We start from the raw sequence: 24,203 nt of genomic DNA on the forward strand, positions 1-24,203 counted from the left end.
GGTAGGGTCTTAAAGGCCATGGTGAGTTTCTAGTTTATTATAAAAATATCAGGGAACCTTGCTGGGGTTTTAAGCAGTGGAATGATATGTTTATGTTTGCATTTGAGAAAGGCCATCCTGATAATAGAATAGATTAGAAAGAAACAAGAGTGTGGGGGGAGGGAGGGGATGGGGAGAGAAGGGACCATTGTCATTAATTCAAGTGAAAGAAGATGCTGATGGCTAGAGCTACTCAGATGGCAATGGTTATGAAGAAAAACAGATGTGTCTGAGAAAGAGTTATGTAGTAGCTTTCATTGACAGGACTTGTGACAGACTGGTGTTGGAAGCTAATGATACCATTTAACATAATGGGAGGGAATAGGAGGATTGAAATAAAGATCACAGAGAAGATCCTCTGTAGGTTAATATGGAACACACACTGTTCACATCACATCTGGGTTTGGCAACCCTATAAAACCACTGCCCAACTTGGTCTTCATGATGACCACATTCATAGAAGCAGCATGTCTAATAGACAGCTACCCTCTCTTCTTGTCTTCCTCCTCTGCCTTTTACCTGATAACCCTCTAAATTTTTGTCCCAACTCTCATCACTTTAAAAGGAACAGCCCCGGAATGCCAATCTCATGGTGGGATTGAGTTTCAGCAGGAGACTTGACCTGTAGCCTCTGGCAGCACCTTGCTTTGGCTCTTGGATAAGAACCCTAGACAAGAATGTGCTGTAGTTTATTTGGGCATCACCTGATTTTTGAATTAGCCAAGGAACGCCATTGCCTCAGCAATTTGCAGAGAAAAGCAGATTGTTACTAACTTGTCACCATTCAACCCCTAAATCTGCCAAACTTGCCTTGATCTGGACTAGATGTGATTCCATCCCTTAGGCTAATTTTGGGGACAAGAGCCCTGGAGTGGTGGGGAAGAGAAAGTTGTGTGGAAGTTTGAGGGGTAAGTCCTATCAGATTATCTCTCTAGAGATGATGTTCTTCTCTGAAGAAGATTTTTCTTCTTTTTTAACACATACTCTCCATCTCCTCTAATTGTAAAGTCATGCAATCCACAGATGTTGGCTTGGCAAGTGTGTCCACGCAGTCAGAAAAGCGAAGCAGCAGAAGGTTCAGTGTGCCAGGTACCAGGGCATGAGTTTTCAAGGAAGCGGTACCTTCCCAGTGCAATGGTCAATAGTCAAAACATTTTACCCCCTCTCCTCCTTTTTTCTTTGGAGGGTTAGAGAAGGGCTGGGGGGGGGGGGAGTTGGGTTGGACTGGGGAAGAACCACAAAGGTGTTTTTCTGTAGAACAGATGAGGTCTCTGTACCGTATCTTGTGTTTAGTTTGGTTTTTATGGGTCCACAATTGAAATACACAAAAGCTAGGTGCCAAAAGGATTGAAAAGTCATTTGGAATAAGGATAGGAGCTGAACATGACCTCATGGGAAGAATGTCGCTCAGTGGAGACAAGTGGGAAACTTACATAGACGTGGGGGGCTGACACATTGTTCGCTTTCCAGAGAAAGGTTGGTCAGGGGCAGCATGCCAAATGCTGGTAAAAATGTTCTGAAGGGCAAACCTTACATGGCCTGAGCATTTGGAATTTTTTGTTGGCTTCTTTAAACTGCTATATTTTCCAACTCTTTGGGCATACGAAAGCTCTCTTCATTCCCTTGCAGGCTATTAATTTCCTAATATGTAGGTCTTTGTCTCATTGACTAAATCCAAGCCAAAGTTAAGCAAATGAGATATTTATTATCTCACAATTCTGTGAAGATTGGACTTACACTGCCACAAGCCAGAAAACTACCGGAAGGGAGGAAAGAGGCCAGGAACAGATTCCCAACACCTTCAGAGGAAACATGACTCCACTGACACCTTTGTCTCAAACTTCTAGTCTCCAGAACTGTGAGACAATACATTTTTGGTGTTTAAGCCATTCGTTTTGAGATACTTTGTTACAGCAGCCCTAGGAGACTAACACACCATCTGAGCCCCTTGAACAAATTGAGTGTGAGAATCTATGCTTCTAGTGCCTTCTCTCACTGCCTCTTTTGCGAATGTTTCTTCCTAAAGCGTGAAGATGCTAGCTCAGATGGAGTCTGTTTAGAGTATCATTCCCAGTGGTTATGTTTCTGTGTGCACTCGGTGTTTGTGGTTGAGGTGAACTTTGCTGAGTTATATGAATCAAAGTGTTTCAAAATGGACCTCCACATGAACTCTGGATGTCCTTTATTTTTGAATCAAGAAAAAAAGTTCTTAAAATGATTTGAAAAAAAAATACTTTTACATTTTAGATGGATTTCAAGGAATTAAATGTTTCCCACATTAAATATCTGTTAGAATGAGTATAATTGGACAACTTCAGATAAGACATTTACCTGAGTTACATATCTTAAAAATGGTGGTAACAACAGTTTCCTGCTTGCATCAAAGAGTTGCTTTAAAAAAAAATAGTGTGAAAGCCCACTATGAACTATAAAATACTATACACTTTTGTTGACATAAACTAAATTCATGATTATTGTTTTATTTATAATTTGCACTCTGCATTCATTTAAAATATATTTGAGACATAATGAAATACAGATAATTAAAATAGAAAATAAAATACAAAATCATCTAGGGGAAAGAGAACACAAATATGCCTCAAATCCTAAACTAAAATAGTGTGGTAGAAACTGCCTTAGCAAACACCCAGACTACAATTCCCAGTTTTCTTTGTAGTCAGATGTGGTCATATGATTTGGTTCTAGCCTTTGGGTCCTAGTGAATGGAAGTGATCTGTGCCACTTCCTGATCTGACTCATAAAGCCTTCCATGGTGTTTCTTTATGCCATAACCCATTCACAAAGGGTGGAATGGTGACCCGAATACCAGAGTGATTTTGGAAGCCATATATTGCATATGACACAGATCTGTTAGCCTAGAACAACTGTGAGCAGCAGATAGACCCTTTCTCTTCTCCAAAGGCAACCAGAAATACCTGCCCTAGGCTGCTCTCTGAGTGTCTAATGAACCTCTGCTGTCATTGTATTTTGGACCTGTCATTTTATAGTAGTTTAGTCTAACTAGTACATACAGTTACTATATCTGAGTATTAAATTTAGTTCACTTAGTTCATTTTTCAGGTTATCATCTTTCTCTGTTAATCCTTCCATGTCTCCAGATTGCCTTCACAATTAAATTCAAAATCCTTAACATGGTTCACAAAACATGTTCTGATTTCTCCCTACTTCTCCATAGTGTTTCTTGCTACTCTTTATTTTGCAGATAATTCTCCAATGAAATAAAAACTTGCCTTTCCTCTAACATTCTCATTTCTGTGTTTCTTGCTCTCCATGAACTGCTTTCTCTTTTTCCTGCCTAGTTTTAGATGATCTCAACTCTCACCTGTGAAAAGCCTTTCTTAATTCTCCCACTCTCCTGACTAAATATTTATCTTATAGTTTCCCACAGCACTCCATCTGTTCTACTAAGACTTACTTCCCTCTATTGTAATCATTGGTTTGATTTAGGGACCTGTCAACTGACCTAGAGTTCATTGATGGCAGAAGACTTTCTTTGAGACATTTTTGTATTCCTAGTTTCTACCAGAGTACCTGAAATGTTTTTCAAATAAGTAAGCAAATTATTTCAGTGCTATTTATTGAGTGCTTCACATGTGTCAGGCCCTTTAAGTGCTGGGGATCCAAAAAATGACAAGGCCTCTGCCTTCATGGAGATCACAGTCTAGTGGAGGAGACAGACATCAATCAAATAATCAAACAAAAAATGTACAACCTTGGTAAATGCTGTACATATGCATATATCAGCCATTAATAACGTTCCAGTCTGACTTCTCAGCACTTGAGTACAAGAAATTTATGATTTGGCACTCACAATTATTGCAGTTTGAAAACATGTAAAATTATTGAATCCTATAAATATTAATCAGACCTATCACATATTGAGCTTTTTTTATGGGTGAGGCACTTCAAAAAGATGATCACATTAAGATCTTCTTGAATTCTCAGGAAAACCCTATCAGTTATAGACTATTATTACAGAGAATGAATTTATAATTATGGTCTCTAGACCAAACTCAAAATCAGAACCATCTACCTAAAAGTGCCATCAGGCATGGCTTGGGAAATTAGTTTTTGGCCATGCCTTGTACCAAGCTCTGATCATGGTATTGATCTACAACTTGCTCTTCCTCACAGAAGAAATTAAAAGTGAGATGCTTCTTAGATCTGGTGACATTTCAACTTCAAATCATGGGCATCTAATGTATTTCTGTGAGCTCTTAGGGAAACCTGAGAAAGTATACCTCCTGGTGAGGGTTTACTGCATGTTTTTTCCCCTCACCTTTCTTTTCTTTTTTTCCACAGTTTCCATACAATCATCCCCATTGTTCAGATAGAGAGTTGGGGATTAGTGAGATAACAAGTGCTATGTCCAGAGGTGTGATGTGATTTGCCTAAATTCAGGTATGAAAAGTAAAGAAAGCTCTGTTTTCATATATATATATATACATATATATACATATATATATACATATATATATATACATATATATATATACATATATACATATATACATGTATATATATGTATATATATATATATATGAAAACAGAGCTTTATATATATACATATATACATATATATATATGTATATATATACATATATACATGTATATATGTATATATGTATATATATGTATATATATATATATATGAAAACATAGCTTTCTTTACTTTTCATATATATATATATGGCTTATATGGACAGAAGAAAATACATAGGTTTATAATTTTGGCTATTTAAAAAAGGAAGCACTCAGATTTTTCAGGTGGTACATTTCTGGCCTTTGATTGTAGAAGAAATTGGAATTTTGTGATCATTCATTCATTCATTCATTCACATATGGGAGTAAAAATGTTCCATAGGGACACTGTCCTTGCTCTGGAGGAGAATGAAAGAGATACACAAGCAAATATAGGAAAAATACTGATTTCTTTGATAGAGCAGCTGTTACATATTATGAACATGTAAAGAAGGTGGTAGCTATATTTCCATGGATGGTCAGGAACAGTCTGAGGAGGTGACATTGTCCCCTTGGTTTGAGTAGAAATTCATGAAACAGAGATAGAGAGAAAGTATATACAGGGAAGAAATATATAGTGTGCAAAAGCCTGGAGATATTACAGGGAACATAGGAAAAGAGCAAAGAGTTCAGTTTGCTTGTTATAGAGGATACTAGGAGTGTGGCAGTGGTGAGAGTGGCTGGGGGAAAGGTAGACTAAGTCATGGAAAGCTTTGTAGACTATTACAGGACTAGAAGTTAAGATATTATCTTATGTAAAATATAAAATGTGAGGTTAATGAAGACATTTAAGACAGGGAAAGGACATAAACATATTGGTGTTTTCAAATGGTAACAGTGGAGATAGGAAAGAAGAATTGCTTTGAGAAATATCTTTTCAAGAAAAATTTAGGAGATAGAAATTATCTTATCGGAGATAGAACTGATAGCAAAAATTATTTAGGTGAGAGGAAGGACTGGAGCTGTGCTTTCCCATAGGATAGCCACATAAGGCTTTTTAAATTTAAATTACATTAAATGCAGTGAAAATTCATCTCCTCAGCCACTAGCCACATTCCACGTGCTCTATGATCATGAGCAGAAATGGGCAAAAGACATGACACAATATTGGACAGCACAGACACAGAACATTACCATAATTACGGAAAGTTCTTTTTTTTTTGTTTGTTTAGTAGAAATTTCTATTGGACAACACAGAACTAAAATATCACTCTGTTTTAAGTTTGGGTAGTGAATGACAATGGCACTTATCAAAATAGGGAATATAAGAAAGTTTGAAAGGGAAAAAAAGGACTTCCATTTGGATACAATGTGTCTGAGATACTGTTGGACATCCAGGTGAAAATGTCAAGCAAGCCGTTATTAGATCTGGTACTCAGGAGAGGCAAGTTTAGAGACAGATACATATCAGAGTCTTCAACTTACAGGCTGAAGCCATGGAAGTGGTATGAGAAGAGGACCAGGAATACCCCATAGATCTTCCTCACTTAAAGGGAAGCAGAGAAATAGTAGTACAGTATGAAAAGTGATCCAAAGAAGAGCAATCTGAAAAGCCCAGAGAAGAATTCTGATAGAGTGATAAAGTTAGTAATGACAAATTAGGCAAAAATATCCAAAGCCTTAGAGCATCCAAATAGGATTTGTCCTTAAAAGATTCCTCTGGTTTTGGAGGTCAGTAAGTCATTAGTAATCTTGCCTTCAGTGGTTTCCATGAGAAACCACTGGGAGAAGAAGCTAGATTTCAGCAGAGCTGGAATGGAATTGATGTGTGTGTGTGGGGGGGGGGGGGGGTGGTGGTGGTGGTGGTGGTGGCAGGAGTGGTATAGGAGAGAAAAGCTCTTCCTTTCTTCTGGAAGTTCAGCTGTGAGGATGGCAAAGAGAGGTAATTAGCCTAAGGGACAGGAAAGGATAAGGAAAAAAAAATTTATTTTGTAGAAAGTGTAGACCTTGTAGCTGGGAAAACTGGACAGCGACATGCAGAAGAATGAACCTGGACCACTTTCTTACACATACACAAAAAAAAACCTCAAAGTGGATGAAAGACCTCAATGTAAGACAGGAAGCCATCAAAATCCTCGAGGAGAAAGCAGGCAAAAACCTCTTTGATTTTGCCTGCAGCAATTTCTCACTAAACACGTCTCTGGAGGCCAGGGAAACAAAAGCAAAAATGAACAACTGGGACCTCATCAAAATAATAAGCTTCTGCACAGGGAAGGAAACAATCAGCAAAACTAAAAGGCAACTGACAGATGGGAGAAGATATTTGCAAATGACATATTGGATAAAGGGTTAGTATCCAAAATCTATGAAGAACTGATTAAACTCAACACCCAAAAAATGAATAATCCAGTGAAGAAATGGGCAAAAGACATGAATAGACACTTCTCCAAAGAAGACATCCAGATGGCCAACCGACACATGAAAAAATGCTCAACTTATTATCAGGGAAATACAAATCAAACCACAATAAGATACCACCTAATACCTGTCAGAATGGCTAACATTAACAACTCAGGCAACAACAGATGTTGGTGAGGATGCAGAGAAAGAGGATCTCTTTTGCATTGTTGGTGGGAATGCAAGCTGGTGCAGCCAATCTGGAGAACAGTATGGAGGTTCCTCAAAAAGCTAAAAATAGAACTACCCTACAACCCAGCAATTGCACTACTAGGTATTTATCCAAGAGATACAGGTATGCTGTTTCAAAGGGACACATGCACCCCCATGTTTATAGCAGCACTGTCAACAATAGCCAGAGTATGGAAAGAGCCCAAATGTCCTTCAATGGATGACTGGGTAAAGAAGATGTGGTATATGTATATACAATGGAGTATTACTCAACAATCAAAAAGAATGAAATCTTGCCATTTGCAACTAGGTGGATGGAACTGGAGGGTATTATGCTAAGTGAAATTAGAGAAAGACAAATATCATATGACTTCACTCATATGAGGACTTTAAGAGACAAAACATAAACATAAGGGAAGGGAAATAAAATAAATAAAAACAGGGAGGGGGACAAAACATAAGAGACCCATAAATATGGAGAACAAACAGAGGGTTACTGGAGGAGTTGTGAGAGGGGGATGAACTAAATGGGTAAGGGGCACTAAGGAATCTACTCCTGAAATCATTGTTGCACTATATGCTAACTAATTTGGATGTAAATTTAAAAATAAATAAATAAAATTAAAAATTAAAAAAAGTGTAGACCCTGAGTATTCTTTACCTGTAAGTAGGAGTGGGTGGAGTTGAAAAGACTTAAATGGCCTTGGAGTAAAGGTGTAATTACTGAGCCAAATGTCAGAGACAGTGGAAGGAAAGATGGGTGAATCTTGAAAAGGGAAAAAGATACTTCTGTTTCCCAGAGCCAGAATGAAAGGAGAGAATGATTAATAGTTGCGGGTGGAGGTAGAGAAATTTGGAACTGTTCACATCCTAGTTTTGTAACTAATGTTTTCAGGTATGATTTATAGACTATACAGAAACATTATGTATATGGCTAATGTTGAACCTTGACAAAAGCCAAAGGCATGTCAACTCAATTCATAAGATTTTGCATCGGAGGAAGCTAATGAAGTCTAAATGGACAATTTTCCAGACTGGGATGATTTATAGTAAATCCATTAAGTAGCTTCTGATAGGTCTGTGTCTAAATTGGACTTCTGTAGAGCAGGTTAATAATCAGCTCAGAGTTGAATTTTGTGGTAAATAAGCTCCAAGAAAGACAAAATGAATAAATGAATAAATCTACTTTACACATCAGAATCAAACTTCAGAGTACGAAATACAGAAAATAAAAAGAAAGCCTAAAACACTAACAGAGAAGAGAAAACATTAACTACAAGGGTAGGTAATTAGATTGGCAACAGGCTTCTTAGTGGCAACAATAGAAGACCTAAGAAAGAAGGGAAATATCTTTAAAGAAAACATAGTTGCCAATCTAGTATACCCAACTAAACTATGATTCAAGGGGCAAAGATAAAATGAAAACATTGAAGAGTAATCCTGAAAGAATTTACTAGTTATAGATTCTCATGGAAAAAATTAAGGACACACTTTAGGAATAAAACTTTTGAATGTACAGAAGGAAAGAATGAGAAGCAAGAGGCAATGTGATAAAAAAGAAATGGGCATACATGGCAATATCTAAATCACTAACTCTGTAAATAATAAAAATAGAACTGATTAGCTTGGAGATAAAACATATATGGAGGTAAAATACTGACAATAATGTATAAAACAGGAATGTGAGTAGAGTGAAAAGTTCAGCAGAACTTTTACTTATTCAGGAAGAAGAGAGTTAAATTGTTTCAGATTTTAAGTCAAATTATGCATGTGAAAATTATAAGGGTAACCGTTCAAGTTATAGAATATATAAAATTCAAATAACTCAAAATCTGAAAACAAAAAAAGATCAAACTTAAGCCAAGCAAGAGAATAGAAAAAAAGAATTATAGGGAATTTTTTCATATTGCCCTATTGGCTCTGATCAATCGATCTATCTATCTACCTACTATTTATTTATGAAAGAGCTGCAAGTGAGTGAGGGGCAGAAATAGAGAGAGAGAGAGAGAATCCCATGAGGTGCAGTGAGAGAGGGAGAGAAAGGGAGAGAGAGTGCGGAGTCCAAGCTCACCTGAAGTGGGGCTCAAACTCACAAACTGAGATCATGACCTGAACCAAAGTCGAATGCTTGGCCAACTGAGCCACACAGGCACCTTGGCTCTTTTTTAATTTTAATTTAAAAATGTTTCACTATCAATTGTGAATGTTTTTGAGTTTATGGGTTTAAGAAAAAGGGAGAATATGCAGTTTTCCTCCAAACCTATGACATGCCAACCAACATAGTGCTACATGTTAGTGTTACATAGTGTCATTTTGGTGGTGAAATGACTGTATGCATAGCAATTCTAGCAGAAATAGGAGAAAGCTATTAGAACTAAAAAGAGTTTAGCAAAGTTTTAGATATATGACCTATTTATAAAAATCAGTAGTATTTCTCTATGCAATTATCAACTAGAAAATATAACTGAAATGAGATGTTATTTACAATATCACCCCAAATGAATAAATTTCTACATATCAATCTAGAAAAGAAAGCCAATATCTTTGTGGAGAAATATTCAAAGCTCCATTAAAAACATAAAAGACATTTTGAATAAATGGATAGGCTGACTTAATCTAGTACAGATGTCACTTTTCCTCAAACAAATCTACAAACTCAATACAATTCCAGTCAAAATTCCATTTATATTTTTTTGAAGAACTTGAAAAACTGTACAAAATCTAGGAAAATAAAAGTCTATGAATAGCTAAGCCACATTAAAAAAGAAAAGAGAGGATTTACTACATCAGATATTAAGACACTTGACAATTATGTGGTTTAAAGTTGTTAAAAAATTACTGGTTATGGAACCAAGAGTGGAATGGAATAAAGACTCATAAATTGAACTTTGAATATGGGAAACATACAGCAGACAGGTAAAGTGACATAATAAAAAAAAAAAGATGTAAGAACAGATTATTTTAGTGTCACTGGAACATTCCTCATACAAGAAGAAATTTGGACCCCTATTTTACACTGTATAGGAGGCAGTTCTGCATAAATTAGAGACATCATTGTGAAGGTTAAAAATTCTAAATATAATAAAATATTTATTAAAAAACAACAACATCAATGACAAAACACAAACCCAATGAAAAATGCATTAAGGATATGAAAAGGCAGTATAAAGCGGGAAGTCTGAATGGCTAACAAATTCCCAAAGAGATCTCAAATGTAATCAAAGAAATTAAAGCCAACAGTGAGATGCCCTATTAAAGCTATCAGAATGGCAGACATTAGAAATGTGCATACCAAGTAGAGGTCAGGATATATAATGATAGATACTCTAATGTTCTCCTGTGGATGCATGCAGTGGTATGTTCATTGCTGTTACACCCTATGGTCTGGCAGGCTCTTGGTTGTTTATCCCAGAGAATTTCTTGCACATATCTATGAAAGATCCATATAAGTAAATGTTAAAATATGAAATAATGTGTATGTTAGACCTGATGAAAGCATGAGATATTTGAAGAGACGAGAAAGTAGGGCAGCAGGTTGGTGGGATCTCCACAAGTTTGTTATTTTTTCTTTTGGGTTTGAGTTTTGAGGACAGGCTATAAAACCATCTGGGTAGGGATAGGGGAAGCACAGTGACTGGGCTATTTGTGCATATTTTTATGCAAAGCCTTGCCTTTGGCATGAGTCATATCTAACATGGTGAGAGAAGGAAATAAACACAGATGGAGGAAGGTGCCTAGAGGAATGAACCTGAGGTCTTGTGCCTGATTCCACACTGCAGGTCATGTGAGGGCAATGAGTGCACTGGAGATATGGACCTGCAGTAAGGAGGCAGCAATGTGTGGGGACTTCCTGAGAACCAATGGCTGTATCTACTGACTCCAGCAGTGGGTGTCTGCATGATGCTCCGTAGGGCTAGGAGTGATCAGCCACATTTCAGTAGATGTCATCATAGAATTCCCAGGGACCAAACTGTATCCAACTGCTTCATAAGCCCACATACTAAGAAAAGGCATAAAGACCTACAGGTGAGGAATGTAAACACTCCTTCCTCGGATAGTTAAAATCACATCATTTCTCACATACCCACAGACAACATATTGGAAAGGAGAAAGGGGAAGAGGAGGTGTGCTAAAAAGATTGGTAACTTACCCCAAAGAGAGTTAACCTGAAAGAAGTTGTTAAGCAGGAAGAGATGTCTTTAACTGGCATAGGAGATTAGATCAGTTTTAAAAATAAGAAGACACTGCATTTCCCCCGTGCATATATGTGTGTAAAGTTGGTGACATGACCTTACTACATTGCCGTATGTATTGTCATTGCACCAAATTAAGAATGTGATTCAGGCAGTTCTTTTTCATACTTGGTCTAAACAGATGGAAACCCCATGGAGCAAATTACAGGATGATTCAGAGCAGGAAACACACTTTCACAAGAAAACAAGAATCATAAGGCTATGGTAATCATGTGTAATGGGTTCACCCACGACTATTAAACAGAGGCCCTTGTGGGATAAAATCAGCCTCTATGACTCTTAATGGTGTTGACAAGCCAAGAAACTTGAGTCGGCCTGCCTCAGGTGATTTCAGGACTCCAGTGGCATTCCTCATGTCCTCACTTTTTTTTTTTTTAAATCTGACAGATGCTACCCTTTGCTTTTCAATTCTTGGCTATTATTTTCCATTCATAAAATTCATGTACCTTGATTTAACACTGATTTAAAGCAATTCCTCCCCCCCTTTTTTTGGTCACCAAATCTAGTTATTTCTTCCTACCGTGTTTTGAGTAATAATGTCTACCAGCAGGGAGAACTTGTTTTAAGATAGTAGTTTCTCATTTTTAATTAATCAAAGATATAGAACAGTTCAAAGTAGAACTTCTGGTCTGCTTCTAGCCACTTAGTATATATAACCACCTTAGTATATTCTAGGCTACAGTTTCCCTCTATGCTCATTTATCACCTTGAGGACCTCTAAAATGAAGACATAGTAAACAAAGAAGCCAGTACATTCAGTTTCGGGAAAGGACATGACTGATTATTGAACTGCTTCACATCCTAGTTTTGTTTTTCACTTAGGCAAGATACTAAACGGAGTCTCTCTCATTTATTTAAAAGAGATAAGACTTTCTGCATTATTGTGAGAAAGTTTAGATGGTTCAATATGCATAACAGGAAAGAGGGGGAAAGAAACCACTTAATTTCCAATATTTAGGGTTATTTTACCCTAGTTTTATCTAACTTTAGCTCTATAAACAAGGAGGCTCTAAATGAGAATAAAAATTGAGAAGTTTTGGTAAATCCTCCAGTGGAATTCCTCCCAGAACATGAGAAAGTGAACGAATGACGCTGAAGTGAGTAACAAATGTTTCTCAGAGGGAGGTAGTATCCAGTTCTTTAACAAATCAGCGGAGAGATCATTAAACAAATTTTGGCGATAGATCATGGTAGTAATTTCCCCGAGCTGCTATAACAAAGTACCACAAACTGGGTGGCTTAAACAACAGAAATTTATTGTCTCATAGTTCTAGAGGCTGGAAGTCTGAAACCAAGGTGTCAGCGGGGCCATATTCTCTCTTAAATCTGTAGTGGAGAATCTTTCCTTACCTCTTCTAGCTTCTGCTGTGTATCAGTGATTCCGGGCACTCCTTGGCTTGCAGGTGAATCACTCCAGTCTCTGTAATCAGATGGCTCTCTTCTCCCTGTGTGTCTTTACCTTGTCTTCCTTCTGTGAGTGTGTCCAAATTTCCCCTTTTTATAAAGACACTGGTCATACTGGATAAAGGGCACATTCTGTTCCAGCATGACCTCATTTTACCCAATTACACCTGCAACAACCCATTCCCGAATAGGTCACATTCTAAGGTACTGGGAGTGAAAACTTCAACATATGAATTTGTAGAGGGGGGGAGGGTGGGGTGGGAACACAATTCAACCCATAACAAGGAGAAAGGCTAACTCATAGCCAGAGGACTAACCAACAACTTTGGGACACCTGGGTGGCTCAGTCAACTAAGCGTCCACTTCGGCTCAGGTCATGATCTTGCAGTCCGTGAGTATGTGTCGGGCTCTGTGCCAACAGCTTGGAGCCTGGAGCCTGCTTCGGATTCTGTGTCTCCCTCTCTTTTTCTGTCCCTCTCCTGCTCATGCTCTGTCTCTCTCTCTTTCTCTCTCTCAAAATAAACACAAACACTAAAAAAATAAAAGGAAAGAACTAACAAGAACCTTGATAATTTTGTGTATTCTGTTTTCTTTCAGTCCCAAGTCAATAAAAATTGGGGGTTTAACTGGGCTCTTGGGTGTTCGTCACTGGTTAGAGAGCTGTTTGGAGGCTGGGCAGGTTCATTGGAAGTGTAGTTCTATTCCAGAGATGGTTTGGCATGTGGAGCTCACCAGGGGTAAAGACTGTGGTAATGTGTGGGTGAGCCAGCAGGAGAGGTAGACAAGTCCAGACACAAGTTGAAAAGAACCTTTCTACTCTGGACTCACTTCCCAGGGCATTGCAGAAAGCAGTTCCTACTGGACCCAGGGAAAGCGCCTTCTCAATAGAATGTGACCTTCTCCTTCCAGAGTCACAGATTTATGAGTTTTCCTGTTGGTTTCTTTATTTTCATCTCTCTAGTTGCTCGGAGGAAAATCAGGATAATTCTGACAGTAGAACTTTCAACTTAAGGCCTTTTATTGCTCCTGGGTTTGTGGTTTTGGGTATTACTCATACATTTACATCCACAAAGTAACCTTGAGTTGTTGAAATGTGGTCATTAATTAATCAAGTAATCTAAGTAAAACCTTCCCTGCTAGGCATTTCTTGTATCATTTTTCCAGTGAGTTTGAAACTGGGTTTCCAATAATTCCTGATCATGAAGGATCCTCTGGCTTAGGACTCACAGTAGAAAAGTTCATGGAAAGCCTAGGGTGTTAACTTCTTTCCTGGCTGTATTCCAGTTGGTTTTAAATCACTCTGCTTGCTTTGGCTTTCCCACATTACCTCTTTATGTGGGTGTTATAGGAACCTTCCACTAGTGTCCAGTAAAACTCACCCCTTCCCTCTCAGTCTTGCTACAAAAGGTTGGAAAAAAAAAAAAAACCTGGTGGTACCCTTACCTTAAAAGTCAGGCCAAAGGATAGACAGAGGTAACAAAGAGGGGGAGTGGTCATCATTTTTCACACTTAACTGTTTGTGAGGGACAATCAGAAAAGAGCTCTATGGAGGGAATGGCTCTTTATGGAGTGAGCCCTTTGGAGGAAATATGAGTCCCATGAGAATTTGAAGTTCACCTAGAGGTTTAAGAAAGGATTAGCAATTCATGTGTGCTACCAGCCAAAGGCAGAAAGGAAGTTATTCTTGTGTTGTGGGTCGTCAAATGTCCATGGAGCTATGAGATTATCTGGCAGAGGTAAATAGCAGTGAAGAAGAACAAAGAAGGGATTTTTTTTTTTTCTAAGCATACAGCTGTACTACTAAGTCATCCAGGTTAGCACCGAGCACTTAGGGGATGTTCAGGTGTAGAGAGCACCACACACTCTCATAATATCTCTTCATTAAAAATTATTTTTATCCCCCATTTTTTAATTATGAAAATAATACATGCACATTGAAGAATAATCAGACTGTATGGAAACAAATTAAGGAACTGAAAAAAATATATACTATATAGACCTTCTAACCACAATTATTTTCATTATTACATATTACCTTCTAGTTTTTGTCTAACGCATTCATTTTCCTTGAGTTGCAATCTGCTTAATATTAAATCATAAACATTTTCCCATGTCACAGTCTTTATCATTATCATTTTACACCACAATATACTAGTTCATTGTATTATGTATGTTAAACCATTTTCCTATGGTGGGATATTGGGAAACATGTACTTTTATGAGTAACTTGAATTATAGTCTTCGTAGATGGTGTTTTGCTTCATTGCATTTGGGGCGAATACATTTTCCAGGAACCATATTGGGTTCATTAGACATAAGAATGTGATACCAGTACCTGAATTTAATGAAAAGTGAGAATTACCCAGTACCTGTACCAGCAGCCATTTGTAGGAGATGAGTATTAGAATGTTGGTAACATGGAATTGGTACTCTAAAAAAAAAGAAAGAAAGAAAAAGGAAAGGAATGAAAAGTACTCTTTGGGTGTCAAAGAAAGTCGAAGAGAATTTTGAGGCATTAGCAGAGAGATTAGTGACTATAATAATGTATTTCTGTGTTCTGGATAAGAAGGCATTCGGCATGGTCTGCCCAAAATGAAGCCAGAATTCCAAGTAGAAATGCAATAACGTTAAGAAAACTTTTCTTGGCATTATAAGCTCACACATGTACTTTTATATGCTACAAAGTTGAAAAAAAAAGTTAAAATTCTGAAGTATTGAGGCCACAGCTATAAAAAATTAAGGTTTTAAACTAGATTTATGAAAGTAAGAAAATATATGTTATGGTATGCTAAATGCTATTCTAACTAGTGCTTTTTCATGCTGGCAAATGTTCTACTTCTGCCAATGTGAACAATTATTTTTGCTGGCCCAAAACAGTTCAAACAAAAACAGAAGTCAGCCACCATTTCTTAACATAGTAAAGTTGAAAATTTCAAACATTTAATGGAAATTATTTTCACATTTATTTCATTGGTATTCAAAGGAAGTAGTAGGAATTCCATAAAAGTTTGTGTTTATGACAAAAGTAAATTGCTAATGTAAAGTTATTTGGAGGTTAGAAGTATGATAAATGGAGATGATTTAGAAAGAAACAAGAGTATCTATTTTAAAAACATTATTATTAGCTTCTTCCTTCTTTGACCCTCACAGACTATGTAAGAGTCTGAAAAAAGACACGGTGAGTGGACTACCAAATATTCATTCTTTTTTCATGTTTAACAGAAACCAAATTCCTCAGTGAGTTCCACAGATTCAGCTAAAATACTTTCCCAGACTTGCTTACAGTTTGGAGTAGCTACATGACATTTTCGGCTGATGAAATAATTGACAAAAATGCTAGATTCAACTCCTTTACTCTTCTTTCCTTCTTGTTCTTACCTGGAAAACAGGTAGTTAGGTTGAAAGTAACATCCAACTTGGGACACCCCACGGCAAGGATGAGGAATTAGCTATATAATGAGAATGAGGAATGAAAAGGAAGTGGGATCCAGGGACACTGATGACACCATGGAACTAACCACTGGGCTGCTTGTCTCTGCACTTCTTTTCATGTGAGGCGAATTATGTGAGGCTCTATGGTTAAGCCACTGGCATCAGTTTTTTGCTACATACAGTACACACAAATGCTAAATGAGGCAGAGCCCTTGATATAGCCTCTTTTTGTATCTTGTACTTCTATTTACAAAGTGTCTGCTATGATAATAACGTGCTTAATGATTTTTGTCCTCAAATCTTCTGAGCTATTAACTACATTAATGACTTAACATTTGTAAAGCATCCTCTCTTGTTCATCATTGTATTTAATGCCTACAAGTATCTGACATACCACGTGAACTTAATAAATTATACTTCCAGGTAATTTGGAAAGCTGTTTTGACTTCAAAATACACATGCACGCGCGCACACACACACACACACACATGCCCATCTTTACATAAATACATGGATGCACAAACATTCTATATATATATGTTATGTGTTTGAAAATATTTGTATTGCTTTGAAGTACTCAGATATTAAAGAATTATTCTATGAGAATAATTGTCACTATTTCTTTTCCAGTTAGGATTTGTGTATTACTGTAATAATGGACATTTATGTGTCTCATTGAATGCTAAGGTCTTAGGGAAACATAAGAGAACTGAAAGGGAGATAAACAGTGACTTTGGATCTCCAGCTGCATTTGTCAGGCCAAAAGCATTCTGTAAAAACAAAACAAAACAAACACGCAGGATTTTAAACTCAAGTAACTTTTGGAAATACAGCATGTTACACCGTCTTTATCCTGGTGATTCATGGGTCCATTAAAGTTGCCTACAGTAGAGAAAACTGTTTAACTCTGTGTAATCTGGAATTTTCCAATCTTATGTGATCATCAAGCCCTTCTATTCAAGTTACACCTATTAATAATGCTCAGGGGAGATACTTCTGTGACACATACTCTGAAAAACCCTGCAATTCAGTGACCAGAAACCTGAAAAATCATCGCTATTACATGGTATTGATCTACATTAGTTAGTGTAACTAGATAGTAATGAGAAATAAAACATATGACTTTTGGAAAAGAGTAGAAAAATGAAGACTTTTTGCAGAAGACAGAAATACCTAGTTTACCATGAAGGTGAGGCATTTATTTTGTTCCCTATTTTAGCTCCAGTGGCCAGAGTAACACGTAAGTGTTACTTGTTGGTGGAAGGAAGGCTTGGTGGAAGGAAGGATTGATGGAGAGATAAGGGATCTCATGGGATCCAGTATTCTAGAGAAACATCCTGAGAAAGTTGCCTAACAGGTATGGTTTCATAACCTTTCTGAAGACTTGAATGTGCCTCACATACTGCTTTTTCTCCAAATTGTCATTGTTTAAAACTTTTGAGTTTTACTTTAATGATAGAAAATATGTGGACTTGATATCTATCAATCAGAATTTTCTCAACATAGTACTCCAGGCAACTACTACCAGCTGATTAGCATAAGGAAGAGAGCGAAAACCATCTCTAACATAACAATTTCCATCTCTAATATAAGGCTTAATATTATTTTTTCCTGCTTAAATAATTTATACTTATCTCATAATCATTAGTCTCATGTCCCTAGCATTATCTGAAGATGAATTATTTACTTTTTTCTCTCAGATGCTATTGTGATTGTTTTAAAATGACCACAAATTCTTTGATGTTTCTCTTCAATAGATGGAAACTAATTCCTTGTCTACTAAGTGTGGGCTGGAGTGGATTTAGTGAATCTCTTCTAATGAAAAGAACTTAATGGAAGTGACATGTGAAACTTTGAAGACTGGATATAAAAAATACTGTGACTACCTGCTAGTTTTTTTCCCCTCCTCTATCTCTATTTCTTGTTTTCTCTCTCTCAGATAATTCAGTGTGGAGGAAGCTAGCATCCAGGCTAGAAGCCCATGTGGTGAGGAACTGAGACCTCACTCACCAACAGTCATATGAGTGAGCAATCTGGAAGTGGTACCTTCAGCCCCAGTCGGGCCATCAGATGAAACTGCAGTGTCTACCAGTACCCTAACTACAACCTTATGAGAGTCTCTGAGCCAGCGCCACCCAGGTGAGCAACTTCTGAATTCCTGACCCATAGAAACTAAATAATACATGATTACTATTTAAACCACTAAGTTTGGGGATAATATTTAAAATATAAATGGATAACTAATTCAACAATTTTAGGAACTTTTTTTAATGTTTATTTTTGGGAGAGAGACAGAGTGAAAGTGGGAAAGGGGCAAGGAGAGAGGGAGACACAGAATCTGAAGTAGGCTCTAGGCTCTGAGCTGTCAGCACAGAGCCCCACTTGGGACTCAAACTGACAAACCGCAAGACCATGACCTGAGCCAAAGTCAGATGATTAAACAACTGAACCACCTAGGTGCTCCAACAATTTTAAGAACTTTTAAAGAAATAGGACTCATTTACAGCCCCTTTAAAAACCCACCTTCCTCTACTCCCAATTTTATTACTTGGGTATGGCCAAATTAGCTAGTTATCCACCAATTCCTGTTTGTTTGTTTGTTTGTTTTTTCTAAAGCAGGGGTAAGAAAACTCTGTTAAAAAAGGCCAGATAGTAAATACTTTAGGCCTTGTGGGCCATGTGGTCTTTGTCACAACTACTCAACTCTACTCTTCCAGCATGAAAGCAGCTGTAGACAATACTTACATGAGTGAGTATGGCTGTTTTCTAATAAAAGTTTATTTGTGGACACTGCAATTTGAATTTCACAGAATCTTCACATCATGAAGTATTATTCTAATTTTGATTTTTTTCCCCAACCATTTTAAAATGTAAAAATCTTTCTTAGCTTGTGGGTCACTTAAAACCAGGCAGTGAGCCAGATTTGGCCCACAGGTATAGTTTGCTGATTCCTGTATTAAGTTAATAGAATTCTTGATATTTAACTGTCATATGAATGCCCAAAATAAAGACATATTTCAGACAATAGCCATGTGACCACATTATGGTTAATGGGATGTAGGTGGAAAGGGTATGTGCAAATTCTGAGTCATGCTATTAAAGAGAAGTAGTGGACTCCCCCACCCCCACCACCCCCTTTATTCCCCTTTCTCACTGGCTAAAGTGAAGATCATCCTGGACCATGTAGATGACAGAAATGTCCTTGGGGTGGTGGAACAAACAGAGCCAGAATTCCTAGTCTCGGATCATGTGCAGTCATACTTTTATAAGGGTAAGAAATAGACTACAATCATGTTTAAACCTGTCTGGTTTTAGATCCCTCTTCACACTCACCAAATGTGAGCTCTAACTGATTCAGCTGGTTAGTGGTTAGCTACCATCTCTTAATGTAATGCCAGGTTGACATTGTGTTGTACTTTCAAGAATCACTGCAGACAGTGGTTAACAGCTATATGTGGAGTTAAAAAAAGAATTCTTGGTTACTTATCAAGTCAGAATAGTCTGGACATAGGATAGCTTTGACTTGATTAAAAAACCAGAATTTCTAAAAAATGGCAGGTATTTGCCTTTTCTTCTGATTGTGGATTTCCTGCAATTTGGAAGTGAACAAATGTGCTTTTGTATCCATTTTCTCCCACCTCTATCATACTTATGGCCAAGAGTGGAATATTGTTAATTGAGAGACACATAAACAATACACTCTTTATAATATCTGAGGAAGAATTAATTCATAGTGTCCTTTGTGGAGCTTATTTATATAAATGAATGGGTTTAAGATCTCCCACCCCCACCCCCCAAAGTATCTCATGGTCCTGTGGATCTTCTCATTCATATAACTGAAAGAAAATGTAATCATAATAGATATACCTATCTTCTGAGCACTTTTTATTTTCCACACCAGAACTTGGGGGTCCCAGGGTGTGAACAACAGTGAAAAAGAATCCCACAGTCAAAGTCTGGAAAGCACTATGAGAATCATCAGCCATCACTTGGCAGCATCAGAGCATCAGGCATTGTCCAAACACAATTGTTTGAGTTCTTGTGCTGACACACAGTGTTTCCCATTCATCTCTCCCCCTTTCTCTCCCTCTTTCTCTCCCCGCCAAAAACCCAACTCGCTTTAAATAGGCACCCTCTTCCAAGTCCTGGCTGTTAGTGTCCCCAAGAGATTTCAGGGAGATGCAGCCCTGGCTGAGGGTTAGAGCCAGAGGCCAGCCAGTGAAGGGAACAATGTCTGGGTTTTGAGAACAGCTGGAGCTTCAGAGGGAGAAAAGCAGCTTGGCGAATGAGGAAAGAATGTACTTGTCACTTCAGAGGCAAGAAACTTCGATTTCTCTCCTGCTTCTGCCAGCAAGTGTTTATTGGAAAGGAGAGTGGTGGTGATGGGCAGGTGACTTTCAGTTAGGATTTTATGGAATTTTTCATGTTTATTTTACCTTTTCAAAGAGCAGATAGATGTACAAATCCCACAGTATAACTATTCTGAATTCTGCTTGTGTTTTTATTGGATAAAGGAGTGTTGTTCCCCAGAGCTATTTTTACGGATGCCGCCCCTGGCCCATTTTGAAACTCTGCTTGCTTTCCTTGTATGTGAGCTAATATTTGTTATAGGGATTTTGGAGAAAAGTAGTAGAGGGTATTCAGTGGGAGGTGAAGGCCGAAGGGAGGAGAAATCCTGTTCTGAGAACATGAGCTGAATTTACAGATGGGGGAATTGGATGGGCCTGTTCAGACAAAATAGGGATGTTTTAGCTGACACCAAGGTGAGCTTATAAAAAGTTTGATGAAGTTGGGGGGAAATAAAGTTTTTAAGATGTCATATTCTTTGGTCATGTCTTGAGTTCTCTGATTTTCTTAGATTCTTCTGGAAAAGGATAGAACAACAGAGACTATTTTCCCACTCTGAATTCCTTTTGTTAGACTTGGAAAGTTTGATCTGATTTTAAGTATCCCTTATAAAATGAACAAGGAGTTCAATATTAATATTCAAAAAGTAATAATTGTTACCATTTAAAGGTCTCTTATCTCCTTTTCTCCATTCCCCCCATTTTTTTTTGTCTACTTCAGGATTCTTCTTTTAATTGTACCTGTTCTTGTGTTTGTTTTTTAATTTTTCTTTAGTTGGGGAATAAATATATCTAAAAGTTAAAATAGGGAATGAGACTTTATTGCAAGAATGTAAGGGACCAACTATATAGTTACTCTGGGTCCCCAAATTTCCCCAACTAGAATTAGTACTTCTAAGAGAAAAATAATATGTTGTGGTCTATTTGTCAGTAACCACAGTGAATTTCCTGACCTGGCAAGGTTCATGCAAGCCACTTCAGAGGCGTGGCCTCCTCCACATCAAACTGTGTGGTAACTTAGCCTTTAACTTGAACACTCTTGTCTGAGGCCAAAGTACCAGGTTTCATTCAGCATATATGGTGTGAATCACAGCAACTGTTTGCAAAAGGTGTCTCTTAGAAGGGGCTTGTGAGTAAAACAGGAACTTAGAATTTCATAGACTCCTTCCCAGCACAAGAACAGTCAGTGAACTCCAGGGACTATCCTGGGAGCAACATCTATCACAGTTCTTTACTCACCAGCATCAAGAGCATCTCCAAAGGGTTGACATATTTTTGTTGTTGTTGTTTTTTAATTTTTAAATATTTATTTATTTACTTATCTATTTATTTTTAAATTTTAATTCCAGTATAGTTAACATACTGTATTATATTAGTTTCAGGTTTGTAATATAGTGACTCAACAATTCTATAAATCACCCAGTGCTTATCATGGTAAGTGTACTCTTTTTAATGTTTATTTGTCTTTGAGAGACTGAGAAAGAGGATAAGCGGGGGCAGGGGTGGGGCAGAGAGAGAGAAGGAGACACAGTATCCAAAGCAGGCTCCAGTCTCTGAGCTGTGAGCACAGAGCCCAACGCGGGGCTCAAACCCACAAACCATGAGATCATGACCTGAGCCGAACTTGGATGCTTAACCAACTGAGCCACCCAGGCACCCCATAATAAGTGCACTCTTAATCCCCATCACCTATTTCACCCATCCCTCCAGCCACTTACCCTCTGGCAACCATCAGTTTGTTCTCTATAGTTAAGAGTCTGTTTCTTGGTTTGTCTCTCTCTGTCTCTTTTTTATATTTGATTATTTCTTAAATTTCACATATGAGTGAAATCATATGGTATTTGTCTTTGACTGACTTATCTTGTTTAACATTATACTCTCTAGCTCCATCCATGTTGTTGTAAATGACAAGATTTCATTCTTTTTTATGGCTGAGTAATATTCCATTGTATGTATACACGCATACATACCACATACATGCCATATCTTTAGCCATTCGTCTATTGATGGGCTGCTTCCATATCTTGGCTATTGTAAATAGTGCTGCAATAAACATAGGAGTGTATGTATCCCTTTGAATTAGTGTTTTGTATTTTTGGGGAGTGCAATTGCTGGATCACAAGGTAGTTCTATTTTTAATCTCTTGAGGAACTTTTTTCCATACTTCTTTCCACAGTGGCTGTACCAGTTTGTATTCCCACCAACAGTACACGGTGTTCCTTTCCCTTCACATCCTTGCCAACACTTATTATTTCTTGTGTTTTTGATTTGAGTCATTCTGACAGATGTAAGGTAGTTTTATTGTAGCTTTGGTTTGCATTTCCCTGATGATGAGTGATGTTGAGCATCTTTTCACGTGTCTGTTAGCCATGTGTATGTTTTCTTTGGAGAAATGTCTGTTCATGTTTTCTGTCAGTTTTTTTTATTGGATTATTTCAGGGGTTTTGGTATTGAGTTTTGTATGTTCTTTATATATTTTGGATACCAACCCTTTTATAGAACACATTGTTTGCAAATATCTTCTCCCATCCCATAGGTTGTCTTTTAGTTTTGTTGATGTTTCCTATGCAGAAGACTTTTTTTGATGTATTCCCAGTAGTTTATTTTTGTTTTTATTTCCCTTGCCTCAGGAGACATATCTAGAAAGATGTTGCTATGGCTGATATCCGAGAAATTGCTGCTTGTGCTTTCTTATAGGATTTTATGGTTTTATGTCTCACATTTAAGTCTTTAATCCATTTTGAGTTTATTTTTGTGTATTTAATATTTAGGGGTGCCTGGGTGGCTCAGTCAGTTAAGTGTCTGACTTTGGCTCAGGTCATGATCTCACTGTTCATGAGTTCAACCCCCACGTCGGGCTCTGTGCTGACAGCTCAGAGCCTAGAACCTGCTTCAGATTCTCTGCTTCAGATTCTGTGTCTCCCTTTGTCTCTGCCCTTTCCCTGCTCATGCTCTGTCTCTCTCAAAAATAAATATTAAAATAAAAAAAAAAAACATATTTCTTAAGGGGCTATTTTTAATAGATTTCCTAGTTTGGGTATATTATTTTCAATATTTTAAAAGCTTGCATGTTTAAGACTAAAGAACAGCTATATATGGGAGCCTGGATGGTTCAGTTGGTTTAGCATCCAACTCTTGATTTCAGCTTAGGTCATGATCTCATAGTTCCTGAGATCAAGCCCCATGTCAGACTCTGTGCCTAAAGCACAGAGCCTGTTTGGGATTCTCTCTCTCCCTCTCTCTCTCTCTTTCTTTCAAAATAAATAAACACTAAAAAAAGAACAACTATACATAAAATGTCCATACTACCCAAAGCAATCTATAGATTCAATGCAATCCCTATCAAAATACCAACAGCGTTTTTTACAGAACAAATAATACTAAAATTTGTATGGAACCACAAAAGACACTGAATAACCAAAACAAATTTTGAGAAAGAGGAGCAAAGCTGGAGATATCACAATCCCAGGTTTGAAGATATACTACAATAATAACCAAAACAGTATGGTATTGGCACTGGCACAACACATAGATCCATGGAACAGAATAAGAGCCCAGAAATAAATCCATGCTTATATGGTCAATTAGTCTATGACAAAAGAGGCAAGAATATACATTG

General features: G+C 37.5%; 1 long non-coding RNA gene across 1 annotated transcript in view; it reads left to right on the forward strand.

Annotated features, from left to right (window-relative positions):
- Window positions 1-22,019, forward strand: part of LOC111560180 — a 35,404-nt gene extending 13,385 nt beyond the window's left edge. Inside the window, exons 4-6 of the long non-coding RNA XR_002741860.2 lie at window positions 17,458-17,595; window positions 18,178-18,377; window positions 21,961-22,019. This is a non-coding gene — a long non-coding RNA (uncharacterized LOC111560180). The remainder of the gene's footprint in view (window positions 1-17,457; window positions 17,596-18,177; window positions 18,378-21,960) is intronic.
- The last annotated feature ends 2,184 nt before the right edge of the window (window positions 22,020-24,203 follow it).

This window comes from Felis catus, chromosome B1, assembly GCF_018350175.1.
Source record: "Felis catus isolate Fca126 chromosome B1, F.catus_Fca126_mat1.0, whole genome shotgun sequence".
NCBI classification, from domain to species: Eukaryota; Metazoa; Chordata; class Mammalia; order Carnivora; family Felidae; genus Felis; species Felis catus.